We start from the raw sequence: 26,195 nt of genomic DNA, 5'->3' as shown, positions 1-26,195 counted from the left end.
TTACTGGAGCACAAAATATTTGCATCTGTGTTTTAGCCGCATTCTGACCTCACAACTCTGGTTCGATCACTATCTGCTTTGCTCTCTGATCCCAGGGCTGAGCCACGCCCATGACACAAGAAGATGCGTGCAAAGCTGACTGGGGTACCCAGCTTGCAGGTTCCCGCCCGCTGCCACCGGAGTCACCTTCCTTACTTGCTTGGGTCCTGCCCAGCTGTAGAGCAGAAGGGCAGCCGCAGTTCACACAGGGTAGGGAGAAACGACATGAAGACAGCTCAGGGGCAGGTTTATGCACCCCAACTGTGCTGCCCCAGTTTGTTGTCTAATTCATAGACTCTGTTTTCTAGGGTTTTTTTTTTTTTTTGGCAGTTTTAGGTTTACAGAAAAACGAGTGGAAAGTTCAGCGAATTCCCATGTGCTCCTTCACTCCCCTCCGTTATTTCCATCACTACCGTCTTGCATTCATGTGATATTTGTTTTAATCAATGAGCCAATATTGCTACACTATGATCAGTTAAAGTCCATAGTTTACACTGGGGTTCACTCTTTGTGCTGTGCACTCTCTGGGTGCTGACACCCATGTAATGACACGTGTCCATTCCAGTATCATGCAGAATGGCTCGCTGCCCTGAAGATCTCCTGTGCTCCACCAACTCATCCTGCGGTCCCCCGCTCCCAGCTCCTGGCAACCACTGATCTTTCTACTGTCTCCATCGTTTTGCTCTTTCAGGAAAGTCATATAGTTGTAATCCTGCAGTATGTAGCCTTTTCAGATGGTTGGGTTTTTTTTAAAGACAATGTCAATTACCTCCTGACTCTATCTGGGAGAGTTGGTGAGCCACCTCTGTGATTTTGGGATTTCGGTAAAACAGAGAAGATAGATAGATTTTTTTTTTTTTTTTTTGGAAAAGGGATTTGCAGGACAAAACACTTCAGTTAGTCTCATCTCATCATTTCAGAAAATGTGCCATCTTCGGCCTTTCTTCTGAAGTGATTTCCCTGACTACAGATGATAAATTGCTCATTTTTCTCTGAGGCAGCCTGCAGCTTGCTTTCCCCATAGAGATCCTACAGATGTATTTAGCAGTGGAGTTCTAGAAAATTCCACAACAAAAAGCACAGGGCATGTTTTGACTAGAATTTATGTTCATAAATATATATGAGTGTGTGTGTGTGTGACCAGAGCCCTCCCAACAGACCAGGGAACTTGCTTTAGTAATAATTTGTAATTATAAAATAGTATTAACCCAAGTGACACAAATAAAAAAAAATTTAGAAAAGTACAAAGTGAAAAGTCAAAGTCATCTTGTAACCCTCTCGCCTTCAGAGTAGCTGGCTTTGAATTTTGACTTGGAGAGACGGATGAAGGAAAAAGATTTTCTACTCCCAGATCTTGTGCTTCTCAGTCAGCCCATGGGATGCCCGTCTTGGATGGAGCTGTCCCTTCCCCTTTCATAGATGCTTATAGTTTTTTTTTCAAAGCGCCCTTATTGTTTATTGTAATCTGATTTAATGTGGAAAAACATTTGGAGGACCAGGGACAGAAGGGGCGCCGGCAGTGGGATTTGTCCCTGACAGGTGGCCTAGGGGTGGCCTTGGGTCTGTGTGGCCATCTGTCCAGCCACCCAAACCCTGACCGTCTGTTCCGAGATGAACTGCTGTCTTTCTTGCACAGTCGGTTAACAGGGTGAGCGTGCAGCGGGCTCTCTTACACCAAAGGTGGTGTTCTCGGGTCTCAGAATTGCCCACACTCACTGCCACTGTTTGAGTTCAGTTTGCAACATGTCCAGTTTCTATTGATTTCCCCAGTTGTCTTCGTAAGTGTACAGTGGTAACACAACAAATGTTCAACCCTGGGCACCAGGCGAGGATGGCCTGGTGGGTCCCACTGGGGATTTTGTCCCTGAGGCCTGCGGGGTGGTTGTTTTACATGTAAGTATTTTGGTTTCATAAGGGGCTTGACAGAGGAGCTCTGTGATGGGCAGATGACAAAAATAAATGAACGTCTCATTAAAATGGGCTTGTGTTTTCAACAGCAGGCTTATCACTAATGAGAATGGCAGAGAGGTGATGACTTCCTGCTAGTGGGCATCATGTTCTGGAAGGTCTAGTTTTGGTTGTGTAGATGACTAGTTTGTGTTAATATTTCATGTTATCTATTGAACCAGTGCCTCGCCAGCCATGCCTCTGACAAGCCTCACAACAACAAGTAAGTTCAATCGATTCTTATTAAAAAGAATGCCAGAAGAAGGAACGATTATTTTCTAATCATAAAGTACTCTCTTTCCTAAATATATGTACTGTTTTGTGTGTGTTGGACGGGAGCAGCTGGCCACAGCGCGGTCCAGGCTCGCTTCCTTTGTGTACGTTCTGCTCCGCTGGACCATGTGTGCAAAAGTGAACAGATTGGTGTTTCTCCCCCATCTCGATCTGCAGATGCCACTTGGGCAAATAGTTAAAAAAAAAAAAAATCAAAGAGACACAGAAACCTCTTCTGACTCCCAGCACAGGGCATGCTTTCCAACTCTTTGCTGTAGCAGCTCTGAAATCCTTTGAGAGCCAGCTTGTTCTAAAAGTGCTCTGCAAACGCTGAGACGCAAGATGGAGGCCAAGGTCATCTGTGTGGCCTTGTGCGCACAGATTTCAACTTTATGATGCAATGAACAAATATTTACAAGCACTACTTGTCCCACTAGATCAAAATTGTTTGAAATTCTATTTTTCAAAGGGATCCAAATGGTCGCAGATAGCAATAATCTCAAAAGGTATGTTTTCCCAAATCATATGTTCTTGATAGATCGGATCAAGAAAAGCAGTCTTTCGGCTTCTATTTTAGGGAAGTAACTTCCATTTCAGTATTAGAAGCAATGCTAATGGATAGCTCACCTCCACCTTCCTCTCCACCCCTCTCGTGTCTTCTTTCTCTGTATCTGTCTGACAGTGGCTGCTGCTCGGTGAAGAGCTGTCCACCATATTTTCTTTGGGGTCTGTATTAGTCTCCTGGGGCTATCGTAACAAAGTAGACCACAAACTGGGGGGCTTACACAACAGGATTGTATTGTCTTAACCTGTGGCAGCCTCACTCACAGTACATGGCTATGCCCAAAGTCCCCTCTTTATAAAGACACACATACTCCATTAAGGCCTACCCTAATGACATCACTTTAACTTGGCTAATATCCCATCTCCACATAAATTTGAATGCTGGTGTTCTGGGGATTAGGACTTCAACATACGAATTTGGGGAAAGCAGTTCAACCTGTACAGTCACCTTGTTCTTCACACCCACATCCACTTGCAGGCAGCTGGCTCAGGCCATAGGAAGTAAAGATGGGGTGTGCCCTGCCCCTCAGGACCTCCTTCTGGCCTCTTGCTGGGAACCGGCCCACAGAAACGGTCCCTGGGCCTCATGGAGCCCATCCATACTACAGCCTCACCTTTCCGGGCAAAGATCATTTGGGCACCTCAGTTCACTCTCCCATAGCTTTAGAGAAACCTCTCCCCTTCTCAAGAGATGGAAAGGTGTGTGTCGTCATCTGGAGCCACAATTGTCTCCGAATCCCAAGGCCCTGGACAGTGACTGCGAGGCCTTTTCCCCACCAAGTGCCCACAGTATGACCCCACAGCCTCACCAAGCACTGCCCCTGGTGCCCTCTGACCCTGACTTCCAATCACCCCCACCATGTCGTTCTATTCCCGACCCTCCTGGGCCTTCCCCTGTGCCCACACCAGTTTCTAATACACTGCACACTGGACAAACTTATTTTGATCAGTGTTTATCTCCCCATCAGGATGTAAACTCTAAGAGGATAGAGATCTTTTTCTCTTTTGTTTACTGATGGACCTCTCACACCTAGAAGAGCCAGGAACATAGTAGATGCTTCATAAATGTGTGTTAAATTGATCGCTTTATCCCTGAATGCCTTCAAGCCCTCCGTGTTTCACAATGGATATTCTTCTGTCTGTGGTTTTGATTGTCACTGTTTCTAGTTTCTCTGTGTATCAGGTATGCTTCCATACAGTTCATTCTTTTTGTTCATTTCAGCAAATTTCTGAATAAAGATTGGAGAAAACCCTCTTCTTGCCCAGACACCCCTACTCCTGATTTAAAAATGCACTAATCCCCTCTCTCCCCTCCCTGACTGCATAGCCCTGACATGGCTGTTCCAGAGCTGGCTGATTCTCTCGTCTCTTTGCCCAGACGTTGGGCAAAGTCTGACCCACATCTGTCCTGTCACCTCTTCCAAGAGCCTCCTCCAGCCTTTACTCTCCCACCACCGTTTGTCAGTGGCTCTATAAGTAACTGCAACATCCTGGCCTTTTCCCCCATCACTTCCAGAATTCCCAGGGAGCCCAGGGCAGAAAAGGGTGGAGTGGTTCTAACACTTACTAGGTGTGTGACCTTGGAGAGTGATGTCACCTCTCTTGAACCCCACCTTCCTCCTCTGATAAATGTGTATAATAAGACCTACCTTGCAGGGCTGTGAAAATTAATTTACGTGCAAAAAAAATAACAGACCTAGAGTGGCACTCAATAGATAGGAATCATTATTCTCACGACTCAGCTTTTATATATTTGTTAGCTTGGAGAAGCTATTTATCTATAAATATCTGTATCTCATTCATAAAAGAAGAATGAGTTTCATAAATCATTTTACCATCCGCTAAGGGAAAATAATACACAAAACATCACTTAAACATGACCTACAAGTGTAAACGAACACTATTTTCCCCTAGTGTTGATAATAAGAGGAAGATGAGAATAAATCATGTCATATGATGGATTTCTGTAATATATTTTTTCAGGGTTCAGTTTTCCAAAGCTATTTCACACAGTGTCACCGGTCTCATGCTAGACAGCCCCTCTATTAACCTCAGCCACCCAGTCTCCTAAGAGGGCTAGGTGATCAGAGGTTTAGTGACTCCACTGCACACCTCTGAACTTTCACAGTCAAGCATTGAGGAGTGCTTGCTGCCTGAGCGAGGCCCAGGGGCTGCTGACAAGTGTGACTGCATTGTCTTCATGCTGTTTTCAGATAAGCGCGGCTTTGATCAGTGGCCCTTCAAGCTCCTAGCGTCTCTTTCATCTTCCCTCTGTCTGAAAGAGGTAAATTTTGAGCAGTACATGTAAGGTGGTGACGGCTCAGTAGGGAGAGAAAAGGAAGGTAGTCCCCATAAGAAGAATCTCAAAGAGGCAAGGTTCAGAAGCAAGAATACCATCCTGGGGCGACAACAAACAAATTTGCCTGGAAACCCAGAGGTATGCCATTGATTAAGGAGAAACGGGAGCGGCTTGGGGGCATGACTGAGCAGGACCAAAAACTTGCAGATTGGTCAGGATGCTTGGCTTGTTTTTGTGGCTTCATAAGGAGCTTTAGGCTTAGCCGTGCACACCACCCGGAGCAACCGGAGAGTGTAGTGCATGCTCAGGAAGGAGGCAGGATGCAAGAACAGAGAGCAGAGCTCCTCACCACATCTTCCCCAGGCATCTCTGGGCCAACAGGCAGGAGAGTTCTGGAAATCCAAAAGAGACCATGGCTAGAAGGGTTCAGGAGCAAGTCATGGGAAGCTCGGAGTGGCCCACAGCTGGAAGAGAGAAGCAAGAGCAAAGTCAAAACCAAACTAGCTTATTCTACTGCAGCATCTGGAAGCTTCCTTTTCCAGGCAGGTTCCCTAGGGCTCTGCAGGGCAGGGGTCAGCCCTGCACACAGGTCAGGGCAGCCAAGAAGGAGCGCAGGAACAGCAGCCAGTGGCTGAGATGGGGAAACCCTGGCAGTGTCCTTCGGGCGGGTGATGTGCAGCAGCGGAGTCGCTGTTTGCAGGTAGCACCAGCTGTATCTCAGAACCAACCGACTGCAGAAAATTTCACCCTGGGTAATTGATTCACTTCTTACTGCTGCGGCTTCCCAGGAGGTCGTTCTGTCTTGTCATCATTCATGTCTATCCTTACACATCTTGCTGACAATGCCTCATGATATGGACCTGAAGATCGATAGTCTTTACTATTGTTTCCACTTCTGCTACAGGAAACCAATACATCAAACAAACTGCTCACTGCACGAGACTGAGGGTTTAAATTCCATGTGGTCCTGTGCCCATGATTCATCTTCGCCCTCCCTCTCTCCTAGTGACAGGCTCAATAAGGAAGGAAAACCACCCCAGACAGTGTGAGGAGCTGAAGCCGAGTGCCCTCTGCCCTCACTGGTTCACCTCCTGGAGTTCTAGTTCCCTGACGGAGACTTTATGTAGTAAATCCCAAGCAAGCAACCACCTTTTCCATCAAGTCCTGTTTAACTGCCCTGGGGGAGGAGAGGGCTCTCCTTAGAAAAGTCCACCTAGTTAGGTTGAAGTTTGATGTCCCAGCTGCCCTCATGCCTGAGAATACCAGGTATTAACTTTGATTCTTCAGCCAGTCTTTCCTAAAGAATAATCATTTTGTCTTGCCAATTGGTTTCAGCCCCGGGCAAGTTCACTATGGATTCAGTGTGACCAAAGATATGACAGTAGAATGTTCTTGGGGTGAAAGGATTATACCCGACTTTATTTCCATGGTGGCAGGTCAATCACTAATACCCTGTTCACTCAGAGCAAGTCTGCAGGCAGCAAGCCTGTCTCTGCCTCTGGGCCTCTCTGCCCGCACAGCCATCCTCTGGGCCTCTGTCCTCGGTGCTGCCACCACTCCAGCCTCTGCTCTCCTGCAGCCTTCAGCCCTGCCACCGTGTCACCCAGAGCACTAGGCAGAGCTCCTTATATAGAGTCAATAGCAACATATTGCCCACAGGTGTGCAGTGAGCTAGCCAACCAGGGCCAGGTGAGAATCCTGGCCACAGGAACTTTCATTTTATCCACAATTTTTAAAAGGAAAATAAGGCGTTTTCCTCTGAATTATTAGAAAAATCTCATTTTTACCTTTCTTTGGGTATTTTTCCAAAAACTTCTCCTGGCTCTCTCCTTACATTTTAGGTCTCTAATCAAAGGTCACTTTCTCTGGGCTCCTCCCTCACCCACCACCCTGTCATTCTCAGTCTCGGCTGGGTACTGGAATATCAGGGAGCTGCAGGAAATAGTGGTGGTACCCCAGAAATTCCAAAGTTCCACCCCAGAGCTTCTGGTTGAATTGCTTAGGGTGTAGCCTGGGCAGTGGGATTTGGGGACTGACTTTAAATTACTGTGGGTGGTAGGATTTGATGCACCCCTACACAGGGCCCTGGCCCACAGTGATCCCTTGCTTATATTCAAGTTTCCAATGTGTTTTCTCCAGTACCAACAAGCAATTCTGTAACACCAGCTGGATGTCCTACAATTTAACTCGATTCTGATACCGTTCACCTGGAGAGAGCATCAGACTGTCCCCGCTGCACCCCACCCCCCTGCAGCCACCCACAGGTTAAGGGCTCAGTCCCACAAGACTGCCCCATGCCCCCAACTTCAGAAGCCAATGCAGGTCCAGGTTGTCACTGGTGCTTCTGACTGGCTGGCTATGAATTGGAGGTTCCCATGCCCCCCTCCTCGGGTTTTGAATAATTTGCTAGAACAACTCACTGAAGTCAGAGAACTTTACTTACTGGATTACTGGCTTATTATAAAAAGGTATCACTCAGGAACAGCCAGATGGAAGAGATGCCTAGAGGAAGGGGTGGGAAGGGCGTGGAGCTTGCATGCTGTCTCGGGGCACCCCACTTGCTCAGTAATGTGTTCACCAACCTGGAAGTGCTCAGAACACTGCCCTTTTGGTTATTTTCTGGAGGCTCATTAGTTGTCACGATTGATTAAATCATTGGCCCTTAGTGGCTGATTCAATCTCCAGAAGTTGGGAGGTGGGGCTGAAAGTTCCAAGCCTCTAATCACATCATTGATTCCCTGGCAACACCCTCCCCCCACTTAGGTTACCTAGGCCTTTCCAAAAGTCACCTTAGTAACATAAACACAACAAAGGACGTGCTTATTGCTTTCATCACTTAGAAAATTGCAAGGGTTTTAGGAGCTCTGTGTCAGAAATATGACCGAGACCAAATATGTGTTTATTATAAATCACAATATCACAAAGTTGCACATAGCTATGGACAAAGCTTAACAGGAGTACTGTTCCTGTTCCTACAGCTTTTCCCTGAGATACGATGACATAAGTGACCAGTACAAGCCAGAGGACAACTCTGGGTGCTTATGCTTGGCCTAGTCATCAAGGAGGCCCTCCAGTACTCCATAAAGGAAGGTAGTTACTTAAATACAGAACTTTCCAGGGAAGAAGCCTACACTCAAGCCTATTTTCCTGAAATTTCCAGTTTTACCAAATTATAAGTGTTACCAAGGAATTTAAAGCACCACTTTCTCAAGGTGAGAAAAACATGTTCCTGGCAGGTCCAGCCCTCCTCGTGGGGACAGTAAGCCACTGCCCATGTGATCTGAGGTCAGGGCACCAAACACCCTCCTGTCACAAAACTCTCTCTGCCTTCTTGTATTACTCACCTGGAAAGTTAACCTTTGGGTGAAAACATGCATCTCAACAAACAATGAAGCTAGGCTGCCTGGGACAATCACCCCTTTCATATGTTCACGTGGGTTACCAGAAAGCCCGGCCCCAAGGTTGGTGGGTGCAGAGATGTGGAGGAGGAAAAGGGGGTCTGATAATGAAATGGAATAACGTCATTCTCCATCTGTACAGAGCTGGTTATTCTCCCAAATGTGGACTGCGCCATTAAGCTTGAGGACAATTTAGGGGGAGCGTCATCAGGCCTCTGAATGGCTCTTTTCTCTGGGAGAAAATTCTATGTGGAGGAAATACATGTTCAGTGAGTTTCAGGGGTCATTCATGACTCAGCCCCTGAGCCATGACCCAAAATCAGACCTTCTGCCTCCTGCCTTATCCATCACTCCCTCCTCCAGAAAGACATTTTGGGGATATACCCCAAAGGTAAGCCCTAGCTTATTTTCACTCTAGGAAAAATATCAAGGCAACCATCTTTGTGGACCTTCCCATTTCCTGGGGTCCCACGGTCACTACCCTCAAGGTGGCGTCAGTGCCCTGGGCACATTTAAAGTTTATTCCTTTTGCATTGGGCGCAAGACAGACACACCTCACTGGGTGGATTGCTCAGGGAGTCAACATCAACTTTTCCAGGGTGCTTATGAAATGTTTCACCAAATAACTTTAGTCTATTTTTATTCTTTTATATGCATTGTATGACAAGAGATTGGTCACAGTTCATTTTCAAATACATGTATATATTTACACCATCCATAGATGTACACACAATGAAAGTCCTAAATGGGGTAGCAAAGAGTGGGCGATTCAAAGGTCACTCTGCTTTCTCCTGAAGTTATGAGTCATTTCCCTCATTTTGTATAGAGCTGGGCTCTTGCTGGCCCTGACTACCCGACACTCCTCATACTTAGTCAGAATTGGGGTTCAGATGTGGGGCCATGTTCCAGGCCCTAGCTTTTCCTACCTTGACTGCAACTCTGGGGGTCCACCCCCACTGCAACTCCCTCACTTCTCTGAGGGGGTTATGGTCATGGACCACTAAGGGGAATATTATGTCCCCATGCAGCATTTGGGAATGGCTCAGCCAGGCTTGGGCATCGATGGACATGTGGACATCCTCTCCTGAACACTCCAGGGGCCCGAGCAGGCAGCTGTCACAGAATTATCACTCCACAGTGACCAGTCAACAGCTAATGTAGCTCCTCAAATTATGTCAATTTTTGTTAGCTCAGCCTCCAGGTGGCGCTCTCTGCAGCCCCTTCCCTCAGGGCCTGGACCTTGCAGACCAGGGTCCTACCCTTTCCCCCCCGCAGGCTACTCCAGGCCACCCACTGCTCCCCTCCCTGGGTGCAAAGACTGTCCTGTTTTACTCTTTGATTCTGGAAAGTTTGTTTGGGAAAAAATAATTTAAAACTGTATGTTTTGTGCTCTTTTTTCCATTCCTGCTACAGCAACCCATTTCTCCTGTGTTGCCTGATCCCCAGCTACCAGAACAGCCCACATGGGAAAGAGAGAGAGAGAGAAAAAAAGCGCTGTCTACCCAATATCCACTTCTCCCATCTTTTTAGAAACAGACCCCAGTTTTGTTCATAGTGGTAAAGTGCTTGGTTAAAATCCTGCATTTCCTAGACTCCCTGGCAGCTGAAGGTAGTTGTGTCACACTGCTGATCAGTGAGGTATGAGCAGAAGTCTCCAGGTGGGGCTTCCGGGAGTGTTCTTCAAAGGGGATCGAGCTAAATAGCAACTACCTTTTTGGTCCTTCATCCTTTTTTCCCTTTCCTGGATAGCTGGAGCTCTAGTAATCATATTGTGACCATGGGGACAGGACAGCACGGCCATCCACAAGGCTCCAAATGGCTGAAGACACTGTGGACCCAAATGGTTAAAGACTGCTGGCCCAGACCTAGGCTCTCTGCCTCCTGATTTGTCATTAAAGGAGAGAAATAAAGCTCCATTTTGTCTGAATCAGTTGTTACTTGATACATAATTTCACATAAGTTGTTTCTGTTTAAAAATGAAGTTCTCAAAATCATTCAAAATACAGGATCTTGCTAACACCTAGTTTTAGGGTAAGTGGTGCTCAGCAGCGTCCCCTAGAGTGCTTGACAAATGGCAGTGCCTGGGTCCCCCTCAGAGATTCTTACGTCATTGGTCTGGGGCATGGCCTGGGCGCTGGGACCTCGGAGGCTCTCAGTGGGATTCCAGCGCACAGCCAAGGTCGAGAACACTCTGCTGCTCTCTTTGCCAAGGCAAGAGTAATTGGCTGATTGATTCCCGTGGCCGCTCTCTCATTAAACCCTGATGAGCACCACAGTGGTCCAGGCCTGTGCCCACTTCATCAGAATCACCTGAAGGGCTTGTTAAAACCCAGGTGCCGGCCCTACCAGGAGGTTTTGCTGCCATGGGACTGGGATGGGCCAGAGAATCTAATAAGCTCCCAGGTGCGTTGATACCGCATGTCAGAGACCAGCTGTAGCATGAGGTGTGTTTTCTTTTTTTTTTAATTGACTGATTTATTTTTATTAAGGTATGATTGATATACACTCTTATGAAGGTTTCACATGAAAAAACAATGTGGTTACTGCATTTACCCATATTATCAAGTCCCCACCCATACCCCAGTGCAGTGACTGTCCATCAGTGCAGCAAGTTGCCAGAGATCCACTATGTGCCTTCTCTGTGCTGCACTGTTCCCCCCATGATCCCCCACACCATGTGCACTAAACATAATACCCCTCAATCCCCTTCTCCCTCCCTGCCCACACCCCTCCCCTTTGGTAACCAGAGATGTGTTTTCTTTTGTCCCCTTTTCCTGCTCTGCCACCCCACTGGGCCCCAAGTGCTCTTTTGTTTGCTTTGCTCTTCACACTCTATTAAAAGCAGAGCAAAAAGCGTTTCCTTTTAAAGGACTTTCAGGCAGTAGCAGCCTAGAAGCTTGTGCCAGGACTCTCCCCTCTGCTTTCGCCTGCAAAACCTCCACTTGCAAGTTTCCACTCAGACATCACCTCCTCCAGGATGTCTTCCTTTGAGCCCCTGAGTCTATGCTCCCATAGCCCCTGGTATTTCTGTCTCCTTGTACTTGGGTGCAGTTGCCTTGTTGAATCTCTATTTGCCTAAAAATAGACATATTGTCTCTGTATATGCCTGTGACTCCAGCATGTGCCCAATTTAAGTATTTTCCCACAGGAAGGAAGTGGGGTGGCTTCACGCAGAGGGTGAGCTGGGACTGGTCCCAGGTGAAGCCAGGGCAGGCCTAGGCCCCGGTGCCTCCCCTGTGGCTGGAGCCTTCCCTCCCAGCTCTGGCCCGCCCCTGTTCACCCCTCCCTCCGCAAGGAGGGGCCTGTCTCTCCTGTTCTCTGACTTTAAGCCTAACTTAACTGCCCTTCCTCTCATTCCTCACCCTGCAAACACGCCTCGCTTTGTAGGACAGCTGGTGTCATTTGACGCAGCCAGATTAACTGCCAGCACCCCCGCCACCCCCCAAGCCTCCTGTCATTCTTATCTCTTGTTCTGAAGTTCCCAGTCAAGGAGTAGCTGCTAGAGCGGTGGGTCTCAGATGGGGGGGACTTTGCACCCCAGGGAATATTTGTCAGTGCCTTCTCTGTTTTGGTTGTTAACAACTGGGAGGATGATACTGGCTCTCACGGGCAGAGGCCAGGGTTGCTGATAAACATCCCACAGCGCTCAGGGCACTTTCCAGTAACAAAGAATCTCCGGCCCCAAAGGTCACCGGTACTGAGGGTGAGACCCTGGAGCACCGCCCTCCTTCGGCCTCCCTGAGCGTGTATAGGACACTGCCCTTTGCCAGTGCTGGTTAGTTAGGTGGTGGTGGTTAGTCTGTAACCCACAACAGCCCATGGGTTGGGTCTAAGGTTTCTCTAGGACCAGAAAGTCTGAGAATTCCTAACAAGATGATGGTGGTGAAGGTAACGAAGGGGCAAGCGGAGTGCGGTCCCGAGGTGCATCAGGAGGGCAGCGCCTCTCTCCTTGCCTCGGAAAGAGACAGACCGCTCGCTGCTGGCTTTGCAGAGCTGCCTGGAGTGATTCTCCCCCTGGAGAAGAGCGTCCTCTCAGCGCTGAGGAAAGGCAGGGACCCAGTATCCTCCCGCCAGCTGCTCACAGGGCGGACTGCGCCACGTTCCCCGGGGACACCTCCCCCTGGGCTCATCTCTGCCAGGGGCCCCGTGGCCCTCAGCCTTGGCAGGAAATGCATCCTGCAGCACAGATACTTGAAAGAGTATGTAGATTAGGCCTCATGTTCCTGAGAAAGTAAATTTTAAGCCATTCTGCTGGGTGGGACCTGGCCAGTGGCTCTTCTCAGGAGAGTTTCTCTGTTCCCTGAGGGACCGGAGGCTCATTCCAGTACTTTCCACTGCCTGGAAGACAACAGCTGCCGTGGAGAGGCCACTGGGGCCTGCGAGCCGCACAGGAGCCTGGTGGTTTGTTTGCAAGGTTTCAGAATGTGGGAGAAGGGTGGAACCTTCCAGAGAGGCAAAGAGCCCATCCCAGTGAAACCAGCTTGAGTACTAAAAGCACAAGCATGGATCTCAAGATATGGGGACTAGAGGGCATCCCACAGGAGGGTCTGTAACACAGGCTTGGAAGCTGAGCATACTCTGGGGCAAATGAACTCTTGTTGCTTAAAACTGGAGGTGCCTCAGCCTTCAGAGGGTTGGGGACCTGCTTGAGGATTGGATGCTAGCTCTGGATTCTCACCTAGAAGAGTGAGTGCATCTCTGCATAGAATGTCCTTGTCAGCTTCAGAGGGTTAAATGAACCTGATACCACCCCTGGACTTGGGTTTAATGCATCCATCCTTAGGACAAGAGAAATGGCAGCATATCAGGTTAGCAGCTGGCATTAGGTATCCATCGAGGAGATGTTCAGATGATTAAAGGTAAGGTGTTTGGCAGGAAAAGAAGCTCATGGGCAAGTAGCTACATAACTGCAGGTACATAACTATAACAGGACCAATATTGGCTAGAATCCAATACTGATTAATAGTAACATGGTCCAGTGAACAAGGGTATATAGCTCTGGAGACATGCATAAGATTCTTGACTTTACTGGACATTTATTTATCAAGCAAATATTTATCACAAACCTACCATGTGACTGACACTGTTCTGTGAGCTGGAAATACAGCAAGGTCCCTGTCCTCATGTGCCTGTCCTAGAATGGATGCAGAAAATAAACAAATAAAAAATTATATTGGAAGGTGGTAAGTACTTGGATAAGGGAAAAGGTTTATCCTGGAAAAGACAACTTTGAATAGAAACAAGAATGAGACGAAGGAGGGAGGTCTGCATGTATCTGGGAGAAGAGGTCTGGATAGAGGAAACAGTAAGTACAAAGGTCCTGAGACAGGATTGTACTTGGCATGGTTGAGGAACAGCAAGGGGCTGAGTGTGGTGTGGAGTGAGGAGGGGAAGGGCAGGGTAAAAATCAGCCCTGTCTGAGAGGGATGTATGGGATCCTTGCATGTCATCCCACTGGAATGGGAAGCCACTGAAGGATCTTGAGCAGGAGAGTGATGTGACCTAATTTAGGTTTAAAAAAGGAATCAACTTCCAATGGAGAAAAATATGTAGACATGGTTAATTCTCTCATGACAGTAACAATCAGTTATATTCCCTTATTTTAGCAAAGAAATTAGCTACTCCTCCTTGGTCTTGATCAGTGGTCCAGCAAACTTTCTCTATAAATGGCCAGATAGTAAATATTTTAGTTTTTGGGGGCCATTTGGCCCTGTCATAATTACCCTACTCTGCCACCAGAGCGGGAAAGCAGCTACAGACAATGTGTAAATGAATGAGCCTGGTTACGTTGCAGGTGGCCAATCCTCCCAATTTGTCTGGGACCTGAGGTGTTTTTTTGGGATCAAAGACTTTCAGTGCTAAACTGGGTCAATGGGAGCAGTTGGCAAATTCCAGTAAAACTTTACTTATGGACATTGAAATGTGAATTGCATATAAATTTCACGTGTTATGAAAGTGTTCGTGTTTTGATTTCTTTTAATAATTCAAAATGATAAACACCACGCTTAGTTCCTACAAACACAGGTGGCCGTCTAGATTTGACCCAGTCCTGAACTTGATGACCCCTCCATAAGATGCATGATTTTGAAATAGCAGTGGCCCCCGTGCCTGCCCTCTCCTCCTCCTCCTCCATCCGGCTGCCGGGATGCCGGCCCTCGCCCGCCTCTCCAGCCTCATCTTCTGTCTGCTCTTCACATTCCTGCCGCATCAGTCAGCTTTGAGTTTTTTTTGGCTGTTCCAAAGTCCACTTCACTCTAAGACTTTACACATACTGGCCCCCTTCCTGATAATTCTTCCCCCACCTTTTCATCTGGGGGGTCATTAGCTCCTGCTCAAAGTAAAGTATACAAATCAGTTCTTACATTATACTTTCTCATATACACCCCCTTTGTCTTTTCCTGCCCTGCAGGTTGACCAGCAGCCTATGTCGGGGCCTGGAGTGAAGCTCTGGCCCAGTGGAAATACACAGCTTAACTGAAGCAATCAAAGTCTCTGGCTCAGGGATCCAGACTGGGGGTGCAGGGAGGTTTGAAGCCACTTGGTAGCACAGGAAGAAACTGAAAAGACACCCAGAGGAGGTGGGCAAGTGGAGGCCATTAAGTAGCAGGGGCCATGAGACCCCAAAACTAGCCGAAGATATGAGAAATCAGCAGTTACAGGTGAGCAGAAACTATAGGTAAGGATGGAGACAGACATGATAGCAGGAAGCCCAGTAAAAGGGAGCAAAGGAATCACCAAAATGGTAGAGGCTTGGTTTATTGCTACAGCCTGGGGGTGACCAGACAGCCCAATCGTGGAGCACTTGTGCATCCTGACTGTCCTGCCACTCCCCACAAGGTCTTACCTTATGACCCTTTGGGGATCCCCATGTGATTCCTGTTCCTTTACTGCCATGCATCCTGTTCCCCAAAACTCTCCCCAGCTCAGTGCTTTGTACCTAGCGGATGCTTAAGAAATATTACTCTAAGAATGAATTACTTGAGATAATCTAAGAAAAATGGCTTCTTGCAATCAAAATTCCCCAACATACTGTGTACATTGTGGGGTGGTGGTTTGTAGCCACACCCTTTGGGACACATGTAGTGGCCCTTGATATGTTTTACCCATGAGCATCTCACTTACTCTAATTGCTGAGCAAAGGATCTGCTCTGAGATAGCCTGAGCTCAAGCAGAGATATAGGAGAGACCAGAAGAATCTTGGGCACAGGCTGTTAGTGCTCAGTGAGGGGGACTGTAAATGCAGTCGATGGCTCATCCAAACAGTGGGGGAGAATCTCTGACTTCTTTCTATCCAGCTGCAATTAGAAGCCGTGTGGAGAAACAGGACGGGTTGTGCTGCACAGAAGACAAGCAGCTTTAAGAAGTGGGAAGGATGTTAATTAGCTTTTGACTGGGCTAAATGTGCCAGAAAAGTGAAAGGGAAGGAACTTATTCTCTAGGTAGAACAAGATTAGTTCTTGTCTGGTGTATTTAACAGGCTGACTCAGTAGAACACTCTCTTCCACTCCTCTCCCTTTCCCCCTCAAGCCTTTGAAAACTTACTTTATCAAAATTAAAGTTGGATTCCGCTTGCAGAAGCTCTTAGTGCAATCGATTTGGAATACTCAGGTAGCAAAGCTGAAATCCTTGGGGGGACCACTGATGTGACGATGTGCAAGGCTGTATCCTACCACTAGGGGACAGTATCCTAGGTGGAGAGTGTTCCGCCCTCACCCCTCGGGCAAAGGGCTTGGCTATGGGGGGTGCTCATTTCAGCCCAAGGTGTACATCATAGCACTGGCTTTTCCCTGATTAAAAAAAGAAAGTCCCAGTTGAACGAGACTTTAAAGGCATCTTACCCAGCCCCTTTGAGGAATTAAAATTCTTCGCATACATGTGCACTGCAAACACATAGACACACGCCAACCCCTGTCACTTGCAAAATGGCACAATGTGCTTATTTTCTGTGGATGTTTGGCTGCGTTTTTGAGGGGAAAATCCCCAGCAAATAAACTCCAGGTTCATGGTTCACCTGTTCTCTGGAGGAGATGGCTGGGGGACAATTTGGAAACTTGAAGGTGACTCAGCTTCTCTCAAGGTGAACACTATGCTTCACCTGCCAACATCATGACTTTCTTTGTCCTTAGTGGCAGCCTGAAGCTCCGGTGTGCTTTCTATACCAGAGGCCTTGTTTCTTATTCTTATTCATGCCCTATGCACAGTGTTTCCCTCCTGTAGGCCTCCGGGGAGCTCCACACCTGCAGCCCTATGCTGCTGTCACTCATTTGCCTGTCTGTGTCCTCACTGGGTTGTCAACCCTATATCCTGGAGAAAGCATCTTAGTTTTGAATTCTCAGTGACTAACGTCACTTAGTAGGAACGCTTAGTAGGAACGTGGCTGAATGCTCGTTGGATGAATGAGTGTCTTACTCATCTTCGCATCCTATATACAGTGTTTAAATACTCTTAAGCACACAATAAATCTGCATCACATAACCTTTTTCAGAACACACATGGTGACCCTGCTTTCTAAATTAGACAGTCTTATGACCCAGCCCTTTGGAATTTGCAGAAGCCATGCACATTTTTGTGAACTTGCATGTGTGTTGGAAACTTTCCTTTCCCTTCAGAAAGCTTCCTTGAGCTGGCCCCAAAGGAGGGGAAACCAAGGGACAATGAGACATTCAGCTGGTGGCCTCGGAGTGGGCTTGCTGTGAGGAAGGAAAGGGCCTGATGACGGGTGCTATGAGCATTAACCCAGCCTGTGTCGTGAGAGACAGCCAGCTCACATCATCCCCAGCTCCTCTGAGAAATAAAAATTCTCCATGCACATACTGAGAAGTGCTCTAACCCATTCCCTAACTCCTACTCAGATCCCTCAGCAGACCCCGTGCTGCTCATATGCTGGCAAGGGACAAAGTAGAAGCAGCAAGATGTTCGTTCGCATGCAAAATTGCTGCCCAACATGACAACATCCCCTTTATAATCTGTTGGCAATTGCCTCATCAAAGGAAACAAGAGTGGTTTTTTTTCCAACAGTAACAAGATGATAATGTCAGAGATGCAGTGTTTCTTCATCTGAAAAGAAATGAAGGGCGTCATTAAAGTCCATGGACTCCTTATCTATGGCTCTGAGATGGCATCTAGCACCCTGAGGCCTAAAGGTCTTCGTCTAGGTAACCATCCAACTCCTAGATAGAGAGCTCAGGGAAGGGACTCAGCCTCCTTCTTTGTGTCACCAGAGCCCAAGACAATTCCACGCACAAGGTTGTACACCCCATGTCTGTCCAGTGGATGGTAGATGATGCAGGCTGGGGGACCCATGCCCCCAGCTCTAGAATACCAAAGGAGGGAGTGTCCCTTTGACACCTGAGGGGACATTTGCAGATGAATGAAAGGAAAGGGACTTCACGTGGTGCCTGGTCCCTCATTCAGCAAGTGCTGCCTTCCCTGGGAGCCTGCTCTGCAGGCCGTGAGCACAGAACACCACAGGACAGGCCGCAAAGCCTGGGTCCCGCCCGGCCACAGACTAACAGACTAACTTTGGGTAGGTTCCGCAACTTTTCTGGGCTTCATTTTTCCTCATTGGAAGAAATTGCAAACTGGCTTCCAGTTCTAATCTTCCATTCTCTTATGTTTAAAGGAAGTATGCCAAGTGGAAAACATAGCTTTAAGAGGAGTTTAGAAAAATAGTGTAGAATAGCCATCTACATAGGGTAACTGCTATGCTATTTCACAAAATTTCCTCTGGGGCTGGATGGAACATTGGGCAGGCCCTGAGTGGTAATTGTCACATTCAAGGCACACACTGTATGTACTAAGGTGGAAGGACTCCTAGGGCCTCACCAACACAATTCACAAAGCAAAGTAAGGCCTGGCTGCTGGGGAAGGAAACATCTCAATGCGGCCTCCTGGGCTCTCTGCTGCCTTCTGGCTTGAGTGTGATTTTTACTGCACTACCAAGTGGACCCTTTCATCTTGCAGACTACATTCAGAGTCAGTATGTGTCCCCAGGAATGCTTTATTGGAGAACACTGGCAGTAATCTTCCCAGAGGGAGAGGAGGAGGTGTAAGCTGGGCTGGAGAAGGATGCCGTAATCAGGGACTTGGAGCAGCAGAACCGTGTTAGAAGGAGCTTTTCCGTGGAGAGTGGCGGGCGGGCGTGCCGTCCCTGTGTGCTCCTTAGAGAGTTAGAGAAGGAGTGGTGCCCAGGCTTGGATGCAGAACTAACCCAGGCAGGGAGCATAATAAGGCATGGTGTAAGCCAGCTTAGTAGAAACATGTCGAATGCCCTTCCAGGGCTCCCTGTTTAATTCCATCTGAGCAAAATGTTGGGGTGAGCAGGAGTAAGGGGAATGCGCGAGGTGGTTCTACTTTGTGTGGAGCCTGGGAAGGTTGGCGCCTAAAGACTCCGGGGCCTTGAATGCAGAGGCATGTGGCCCATAACTAGCTAGCTGCTCCATGTCTGGTTCAGCCACCCTCTTCCTAACCCCAGAACTACCACTTAGCCACCCCTTCTCTTCCTCCTCACGTCATGATTATGGTGTTTCACAGTGTTTGGCTTTCTCTGCATTTTGAACACTCACAGCACAGACTGTCAAATGGCCCATTGCTCTTACCCACAGGCTTCCCCTCAGAACCCCCTGAGGAAGCAGACAGGGGGCCAAGAAGACTGAGCAAATACTGGTACAACTACCCCACTTGCACAGAGCCTCAGCAGTGAATCATGAGGTTCTTGGAATAGTCTGGCCAAGGAAGGCTAGAGGTGAAAGACAGAGCCTGAGATTTAGGACACCCATGTTGAGCTGTGGTTGCATGACCAGAAGATTCCAGAACCATTCTCAGTCTCAGTTTGCCTTCTGTGGGAGGAACCCCCAACCTGTCATCTTGGCCCTCGGTTCCACTGCATCAAATGAAATAGTGTGATTGGGGGTGGTTTGTGTAATGGTACAGACCTCTATCAATGCTCCTTCAGTTAATGCTCTGTCCAGGAATACACAAAAAACAAATACCAGTATAATAATTATTTCAGGGGGTCTTGTTCTCCTCTTGAAGGTGGACGATGCCAGGAGGGAAGAAGTGGTATGCCCCAGGAGGAGCACGTGGGGATGGACCCCCTCTTCGTTGGGTGGAAGCTTCTCAGGCCCTTGGAGCCTTTGCGTGTATCACAGCTGCGTGGATGGCACTCACGTGGCGCTTTCCAGCAAGGAACTTGGAGTTATTTTGCAACGTTTTGCTTATTTGTTCTCTTAATAAATATAGTTGGAAGAATTACAATTCCAAGCAGAATATGAACCAGTGAATGCCCATTTTTGGAAATGATGTCAGATATGTTTAATTTAAAAGTATCCCCACATGGGTGGCTGCTACTTGATACACATATTTTGATAAAGGAATGGTTGAACTTATTGAATAAATGAATTTATTTCTGCTGGTAGCCCCAACTCTTTCAATTTGATTAAACATGTACTTACTCATTTAACCAAGTCATGAGAGATAAGCTTTAGCCCAACACAAACAAACCCTACTCCTTACTTTAAATGTCTCTCAGAGAAAGAATGTGTTTCAAACCAGACCTTCCAGCTGGTTCAATTGTCCTAGAAGCTGCTTGGGTTTAAAATGTTCAGATTTGCTATGGCAATTCAAGCACAGTTCATGTATAATTTCCTGATGGTAATTCATTGAAACATAAGAAAGAGAGACCTAGCATACAAATTCAGTAATCAGCCTGGTGACTGATTAAAATCAGTAGAAGTCAAACATGTGCCAGAATTTCTGAAAGGTCAGTTAAGTCACATGTAAGTTTATTAGAAGGTTGTGTTTTCATGATGAGAAGTGGAAGACCTGCATACCTAACTCTGTGCCCAAAAACCTGCGGTTTGCATCACCTTGATTTAACCCCATTTGAGTTTTCTGCATCTAACACTTTCCTAACTTCATTTCAACTCAATAAACATGGGTTGAACAATTACCATGTGCCTAGTCTTATGCTGGGTGCTCTGGGGGACTCTGCAATCTTTTTATTGACCGAGGAAAACAAGAGTATTCATTATCAGCTAAAATATTTAACAACTGCATGTGAGATGCAAAGTTCAGATGACATATTGGTTATGAGTACCGAGGGACCTGAATTTATTCAGTAGTGATGCGTGACTGGGAGCGCTGCTCAGAGATGAACCTTCTTCCCATACCAAACAGATGCCGAGGCATTTCCTGAACGGAAGGATTGCCTAACAGTAGCTATTTAGTGTGATAATGGCGTTTGATAGTTTGGACACAAACACCATTGTCACACTCCACAGCTCTGCTAAGGAAAATCTGTAGCCATGAAGGTGTTAACTTCACCTCCACGTACCACCATTGCCACTGAACATCACCAGGGAAGCTTGCCAGCTCCGTCCAGTGACCTGAGCAGAGAAAAGAGAGGTCACCAGTACAGAGCATCGTGAGCAGTGGAAAGACAGGAAGATGTCAGGCTTCTGTGTCTGGAACAGTCGAGCTAACAAAGTACTGCCTTGTGTTCTTCATCCACCCCACAAAGTCCTCCTGCCAGGGGGAACAAAGATATTCTATGCAAATGAATGGGAAATCTGCATCAATTTTCGCAAAGTGCTGAGAAAGAATCTAGAGGGAATCAATTTTAGGAAGCAAATACTTAGTGGAAGACCACATTACAAGCCATAATAATATTACTAGATTAATAGAGCCTCCCCAACTTCTCCCTCCCCATAGATCCCAATCCATCAGCAGTAAATGTGGTAAATTCTGCAGTCTAACAAAATGAAAATTATTTTGCGTGGGGATATGGCACTTAGATGTGCTGTCATCTGCTTTCAGTGTAACATCTCTTGGATACAGAGGCATCCAACGGTGCTCAGATTTTAAATCTTATTCAGTCATTTTCCACCATAGCAGTGGGTGGAAAGGGTGGGGAACAAAGGAAAGGAGGAAAATGGAGAGCAAATAACTGTTCAATTTTTTTTTTGTTAATAATACTCATTTTCTAGCAAAAGGGAGCCACCTGTGAATAAATACCTTCTGGTTTTCTCGGTTTCCTGTTAAAAATGGTTTCTCACTGATGTATGAACTCCTGCCCACAGTGGAGAAGGAGAGGAAATAAATCATTTGACCTAATCCTTTATTTCCCCTCAAATGCTAGAAGAGGAGAGAATTGGGGGCCAATTTATTTTTTTCACAGGATAACTGCATTATTAACGTTTGACCAGAGTCTTACTTTGGTCATAAAACTGGCTCTTTCTTAACAACTAAAAATGATCCCTCTGTGTTTTTCGGTAAAGAAGCCCTTTATTAACGTGCAGTCCATGAAATCACCCTCTTCAGCCTGGACTGTGTGGTTATAAGCACAGCATGAATGCCACTCATTCTCCATAGGATTGAGCGTTGCACCCTGCCTGCCTTTTTTTCCCCCCTTCTTTCCTTTTGGACTGTGTCAATTTGCTTATTTTCCTATCAAGTGGCTGACTTCTTTTTCCAGTCTCTGACCCTGACTTGCCTTTTTAGAGTGCGGTCATTTGCAAGCAGCACGGAAGTGCCACTTGGGCCACTGCTGACCTACTCTCTTCAAGGTGGAATCCTTCATCTAGGCAGTTTTGCTGCGACTCACACCAAATACGGACTCCAGAATTCTAGTTGGTACCAGTCACGCAAACAGCCCTCTGGGGGCAGCCATGGTGGACACAACTGTGTGATTAAGTATCTGGTTCTTCCCTTCCCTACTGCCCCTCCTAATGAGTCAGCTGGGCTCATCCGTTTGGTCTTTACCTGAAGGACCTAGAAAAAGAATCCCCATTTCCTAGTTAGTTAACGGATGCTGCTACCCATGACAAGAAGCTCCAGAAATCTCTTGGCCTCAGTTGGGAAGAATCAGTGGGAGGTGAACAATTTGCTAGTTTAAAAGGCCCTGGTAGGACCTGCTTGGAAAGCGCTCTATCCAGCAAGGGCTTGGGCCCATTTCCCTTCTCAGGACGTTACAGCAGTGTCTGAGCACCCCTCTAGTTCTCCAGGTGGGTGCTGTAAGCTTCGGCTCTCAAAAATCTGCAGAAGAAGAAGAAGGTAGGAAATGTCAACAGGGAAGAAAAAAAGAGGAAGAATTTAATGCCTTCTGGTAAACTGTACCAACTCCTCCCTCCAAATGAGCCTCTATTTCTTTGGTCCAAGAAGTTGATCTCAGTGAAAAAGTCCTAAAATTTGTAGAAAAGATTTACCTATAAGGTTGGCCACAGAGGCATTGTTTATTATTGTTAAATTGCAAACAACCTAAATGTCCAATTATAAGAGAATGGTAATATATTTATGGTACAACCCGGTTATTTAAGTTGATATTATAGAAAGACGGTTGTTGACTTAGAAAGAGATTCAAAATAAGTTACTGAATGAAGGAGTCTACAAGATAGTATACACAGTATGAGCCCCTTTCTGGAGAAAATGTATACATGCCTGGGGCAAAAACATCAAATATGAACTACGCTTACCTTTGAACAGTGAAATTATGCTTTCATTTTTGTTCTTTTGCTTCTCTGAATTTATTAATTTCTATAATGAATATAGAAATTTTGGAATGAGAAAAATAGTTCAAATTTCAACTATTTTAAACCAGTCTCTGTGTGTGTGTGTGTGTGTGTGTGTGTGTGTGTGTGTGTGTGTGTGTGTGTGAATTCCCTAATAAAAATTTCTTCCTGCAAAATGCTCTTCTGCAATTGGGAGGCTAGAATTTACCCCATTCCTGTACTGCTTGTCAACAGCTGTGCAGAGAGATGAGCCTCAGGCTAATTTTCCAGCAAATTATTAGGGAAATACTTTATTATGCAGCACAATAATTGTATGGTGTTATTGTACCAATCAATAAACATGTATTTATTGAATGCCTATTATGTTCTCAGCCTTGTGGACAGTTTTTAAACATAGCTGTAATGGTCATTATCTTTTATTACTTCTTTGATTACCTGCAAGAGAGGTTAATCTCTGTTAACTTGCTAAGCAGCTTAAACAAGCAAATAGAATGTTTCAGTTTTTTCAAATGCCACCTGATACTATGTCACTAATAAGAAAATTGTAAGTGATTAATGCCAGATTTACTTGGAAATATTTTTTAAATTTTGCAGTCGTTTCTTATTCTGCAGCTTTAAAAAATATTTTGTTCTAATAGTTTCAAATTTAACAACTGAATTAAATAGGACTGGTTAATAGTAATAGAAATTTATAAGCTGACTGGGAAATAATTATACCTGTTATTTCCTGAGAGGAAATTAATGCTAAGGCAAAGATGTTGGATATTAATCAGGGTGATGTGTCCAAATACCCGCATGGTTTTCTACAGCTTAGAAAAGGCCTGGACCTTATTTAGCTTCTCAACTTTGATCTAATCCACAGAAATCTCCCACCCTCTCCTCTGGGCCTTACTTTCTGAGATTTCCTGAGAGAGGTCAAGGAGTCAGCTTTCCTAAATGCCGGTTAAAACTAACTAAATTTCTGGGCCGTGTCTCAGTCTCCCTTCCCTCACCTTCCCAACCTAGACTGAATTCCAGACATTGCTAGTTGCTGTGGCCAATTCAGAATGTGCTCCGCCTATGGGGCCCTCAGGCATGAAAACAGTCCAGACTGGGTTTGCTCCTCTTTTTATGTCATGGGCTTCTTGTCATAAATGAGGAGGGGGAGTTCATCTAGGAAGAACCCTTTACAAAGCCTAACCCTCTAGCAAATTCATCAACCTGTAAGTCTCCTGTGTGCATCACAGCTCCCTGCAAGATGTCTTAGATTCACAAGTACCAGGAATGTCACAAAACACCCTGTTCTTTCTCAGGTCAGATCTGGGCACAAGCAGCATGTCATTACTTTCATATTTTGTTTCCCAGGAGCTGAGACGTTCTAGGGCCAACCTCAGCAGGCTGAGAAAAGAATGCTTTGGGCACTGTGAGGTGTTGCCTTGCTGCAAACCTAACCCATCTGAAATAACAAAAAGATTTCTTAAAAAGCAAAAGATGAATGGAGATGCTTTTTCTCAATTCTAAATCCACGTACATTGTTATTTCAAACTGACATGTTAAACACATCAATTTGGTTCTTTTGGCTGTTATAGTCTAGATGAAGACGAAGGAAGTCGGTATCATATGCCCGAATCTTGTCATTTTGCAAGTACATGGAAATTTTAAAATAGAACATTCTTGTCAATAGGGAGCAAAGAATCATTTCTTTTTTCATTGAAATCCATCTAGAAGGGAAAATCTGGAAAGCTCCTTATGCATGCATCGATTACCCACATTTATCTCAAACCAGGAATGAACAGGGAATCACTGGGCAAATTCTAAGCCAGGCTCGGGGAGGGTGGGCGGGGTCTCAACAGACTCTTCTTAAAGAGAATTGCTGAGGCTTGGAGATTCCTAGAAACCAGTTTCATTTCTGCACAGATCTTCAACCATATCCAGTGCTGTTGAGGGAACAGCACATATTGGACAGAGGAACAGCTGTTGTGGCATTTTAGAAATTTAAGAACGAAACACAGTGGGCCTCCTGTGCCTGCCCTGAGGCCTGGGGGAGGGGACGGGAGGATTCCTGGCCAAGTAAACCCCCTCCTTCCAGGTCCGCTGCTGGCGGGATCCTGCTTAAGGCCTTGGTGTTAATGTTAAATCAGACCTTCCTAGAACAGGAAATGGCTTCATGTACCTCCACTCCAAGGGCAGAGATGAAATGCCATGCCACCTCTGGGCCCCCTGCTCCTCCCTTGCCCATCCTTTCCCTCCACTGGGCTTGGAAGAACCTCCAGGAAAGTCTCCGTTTCTCTCAGACTTTCTGAGAAACAATAATCATGGCAGACAAATTCAAATATTCTGCGGCTGACACTTCACATTGCGCAGATGCTCTGTGGGGTCTTCTTAAACTCCTGGGTCTCAGCTGCCCCCTGTTTCTCAGTCAGTGTCCTTCTCAGTCAGTGTCCCTCCGGAACAGCCTAATTTCCACTGGGGATGGGAGGTGCGTGGGGAGAGAGAGGCACTTACCTGCAGTCAGCTCTGTCTTCCCCAGCCCAGGGCCTCTGGCCAGCAGGATGGTGCCTCCCCTCTGCGTGTCTGCTGCCTGTGTGGGCGGCTGCGGGCGCAGCCCTGAGCTTCTGTGGGTTTTAGGCCTTTACCCTCTCCCTTTATGGGATCCAGAGTTTTAAAGTAAACAGTTCTTTCTCTTTCTGATAAGTCACATTAAATTATTGATTTGAAGGGAGGGAGGGCACGACCTTAGCCCACTAAGTCATCGTCACCTTTGGCCAAGCACACTAAGCAAGACTGGAAAGCCCGGCGTGGCGTCCCTGCTCTGCTGTGAGGGGTGCACAGCGCAGGCAGACATGGAGGCCAGTGGGGTAGAGCAGGCCGTGGCTCCCAGAGGACATGTTCTTCCCCCAGGAACCTAGGTTTAAACATATTTAACTCATTCCTTCCAAGAAGGCTGTCTCTTATTACATGGTCACCTCCTCAGATTTCTAGACCTAGAAAAGTCACCTGGTCATATGAACCTTGTCAATCAAATATATCCTTGGCTCATCCTACTTTAAGCTCTTGACCAATATTTGGAAGCCAATCTCGTTCTCTTCTTGAACTGATCATTTTTGACGTGGTTACTATCTATTTATTTGTTCACGTCAACATTTATTAAGCTCCTCCTTATCTGCTAAGCTCTGCTAACACAGGAAT

At 46.5% G+C, this 26,195-nt stretch overlaps 2 long non-coding RNA genes across 3 annotated transcripts; both read right to left on the bottom strand.

Moving 5' to 3' along the window:
* Positions 1-4,811: 4,811 nt before the first annotated feature.
* LOC118971834 (uncharacterized) lies at positions 4,812-7,838 on the bottom strand. Of its 2 annotated transcripts, none has more exons than XR_012121402.1 (3): positions 7,705-7,838; positions 5,472-5,586; positions 4,812-5,098 (listed from the first exon to the last, which is right to left on the bottom strand). It is a non-coding gene; the product is annotated as an uncharacterized lncRNA (long non-coding RNA). The 2 variants fall into 2 exon arrangements; XR_005060514.2 differs by having other exon boundaries at positions 7,566-7,827.
* Positions 7,839-17,461: 9,623 nt separating this feature from the next.
* LOC108403096 (uncharacterized) lies at positions 17,462-26,042 on the bottom strand. The gene is made up of 2 exons (XR_001854613.3): positions 25,512-26,042; positions 17,462-22,554 (listed from the first exon to the last, which is right to left on the bottom strand). It is a non-coding gene; the product is annotated as an uncharacterized lncRNA (long non-coding RNA).
* Between the last annotated feature and the right edge of the window lie 153 nt (positions 26,043-26,195).

This window comes from Manis javanica, chromosome 9, assembly GCF_040802235.1.
Source record: "Manis javanica isolate MJ-LG chromosome 9, MJ_LKY, whole genome shotgun sequence".
Lineage (NCBI taxonomy): Eukaryota > Metazoa > Chordata > Mammalia > Pholidota > Manidae > Manis > Manis javanica.
Note: the sequence above shows the minus strand (reverse complement) of the source record. Positions and strands in the feature narration are given on the sequence as shown.